We start from the raw sequence: 2,844 nt of genomic DNA, 5'->3' as shown, positions 1-2,844 counted from the left end.
CCCCCCCCCCCCCCCCCCCATGGATACGATGTCGAGTCCCGCTTTATGGTCCGATTAGATGGATTTAAAAAAAATAAACTGTATAGTTTTGTGCCCCGTGCCATTTACATTTCCCCAGGTTAAAATAATATCTCAAGCTTTATGCTTGCTTTATTTGTAACACATTAACCTCAAAACCTTTTCAGCTTTCTCTTTCTGCAAATTGTATGGTGTAGCGATATAACAGCACCCAAAATACTATCAAACACTCCAACGCAGCTCCATTCTTCACGAAAGATGGATAAAAAGGCACACAGGAAACAAAAACCTCAAAAAATGATATTCGACCAACCAAATGCTGGCCAAATCACAGAGATGTCGATTCGCATGGGACTAATATTATCACAGGTTTTGAGGTTAATGTGTTACAAATAAAGCAAGCATAAAGCTTGAGATATTATTTTAACCTGGTGAAATGTAAATGTCACAGGGCATGAAACTATATTGGTTTCTTTCTTTTTTTATCCAAATTACCGGACCATAGAACGGGACTCTCAAAGCCTTGACATCGCATCCGGGAGATAAGTCAGTAAATTCGAGTAAAATCACAGTCTTCGCTTATCCCGTGCGAATGCACCACAAATTCAGAGGTGGGGGGTAATTTCAAAATCACACAAAGTCCCCAGATAATACTAATCCCATGTGAATAGGGCTTATATCACACAAAGAGTACCGTTTTTCTGCAGATATCAGCATGAACACATTTAATAATCATTTTATACAAGTTCAGTAAAGCAATAAGTGACATTTTAGACATAATATTGCTTGTTTTTGCTCAATTTTGCCAACAAAAATAGTTCCAAACAAAGAACACAGCACTGTTTTGCATCTTTGAGCAATGGACGGTGTTTACTTATTGAATGAGTCAGCTTTTTGAACGAATCGGTTGAATAAATGATTCAGTGATTCACACATTAACATGGTCAAATTCTTTGTTTCTGAATGAATCAGTCGTTTGAATGAATCGGGTGAATCTCAATGACTCACTCATTAACAGTCACTTGCTGTCACCTGCTGGCGGTTTTAATTTCACATTTCGACTATTTTTTTCATGTTTAAATGATTTCAAATATCAGTGTTCAACGTTTTATGTTAAAATCAAAACATTAGGCCTCTTTATGCATCTGCAACTGCAGTTTAAATGCATCCATGTCCCCTCTGTGATACATAAACTGTGTAAATACATCTAAATGCTATTTCAGATGCAGATTCCAGAAATGTTTTTCTTTTGTTGGAATGAAAGACACTAAGTAGGCTACACTGTAAAAAAAAAAATATATATATATATATATATATTTATTTTTATTTATTTTTTTTTACATGTAATTGTCTATTTTTTTTTTTACAGAATTTTCCCTTTTTTTCATTATACGATGAAATACCTGTTGTTTTACAGATAGTTTCTGTATTTTAAAGTTCCACCATTAATATGGTATTACATAATTATGGGTATTACATACATTTTCTGTATTTTCACAGAGTAATGTGTAATTTTTCATAAAATGTTATTTAATATTTACAGATTATTCCTGTAAAAATAGGGGGAAAATGTTTGAACCACAAATCATTCAGCCAAAGTGTTTTTATTAGCCTACCATTGAAGATCATTAATCATGTGACAGTTAAAGTGAGGTGTCTAAGGTCAAATAATAGTATTTGTACATACAGTACATGCACTGTAAAATATGCATTGTTTATTTTACTACTCCTTTAACCTTGTCTTGCAAATAAATGCTCATTTTAATCATTATTTGGTAAATTATTTGTTTTCCGTGATGGTATAAGTAGGGTTCCCTTTCAGTCGGTCACTCTCGACGTCACGTCGGATGACCGACGAAATTGGGATCTCGCTTAGAGGGACCAATCTACTTCGAGTGTAAACTAAACGAGCCAATGCACATTGGCATGCGATTATTGCATCCAGCTGCTGCTGATCACAGCGTGAGTATAAGTAGGCAGCAGATGCAGCGCATATTCAGCTTTTCGCTTCGGAGCCGAGCGATCACATCGTTCTGCTCCTGACTACTCTACTGAGAGAAGAAGACTGAATGAGTTCAGCGCGCTCTTAGAGAGCTCTTCGTGTTGGCGGACGGCGCTTCAGCGGTGGTGGTTTCCCGTGTCGAGTGGGTTGCACACATCAGGCTGCACTACCCCCTGTTTGTGTTGCAGATGATCATCTCCCCTGTGCGCCTCAGCACGCTAAAAGAGCTTTTTCCCCTAAAAGAGCAATTTCGGGTGCGTCTTTTTAAAGACGACGTTGCGTGGCAAACTTGACGTTACGTCTTTGTAAAGACGATGTGGGTCTTGCTATAGACAACGTATCACCCGGGCGTTTTTGGATGCGGTCGTTACCTAGCGCTGGGTGATGGTCACGATCGCTGCCTCTCGTGCCTGGGCATGAAGCACGCTGAGGTGGCTTTCGTGGATGACTCATGCTCCCATTACGGGGGTATAACCATCTCGGAGTTGCGGGCCGGACTCCGTTACCTGCAAAGGGGCGAAGTGCCCGTGCCACTGCCTAGATCAGGTGCACGAGGAGCTCAACAGGTCGTGGACGGCACCTTTTTACTGCCGGAAACTGATTTGCTGGATCCTCCTCCCTCACCACCCTCGATGGTGGGGCAGCTAGGGGGTTACAAGGGTCCCCCCGGTGGAGCGGTCAGTTGCGATGCAGTTGTCTCCTAATCCCGCCTCCAACCAGCAGGGAGAACCGTGCCTCCCCTCCCGGGTCTGTAGGTACTCGACTGGCCCCCATCTAGATCTGGGAGCATGCCTATATGACCTGTGGAGAAGCTGCCTCCGCCT

Source organism: Sinocyclocheilus grahami, unplaced genomic scaffold (genome assembly GCF_001515645.1).
Source record: "Sinocyclocheilus grahami isolate Dianchi unplaced genomic scaffold, SAMN03320097.WGS_v1.1 scaffold777.1, whole genome shotgun sequence".
NCBI lineage: Eukaryota > Metazoa > Chordata > Actinopteri > Cypriniformes > Cyprinidae > Sinocyclocheilus > Sinocyclocheilus grahami.
This window is presented reverse-complemented; position numbering follows the sequence as displayed.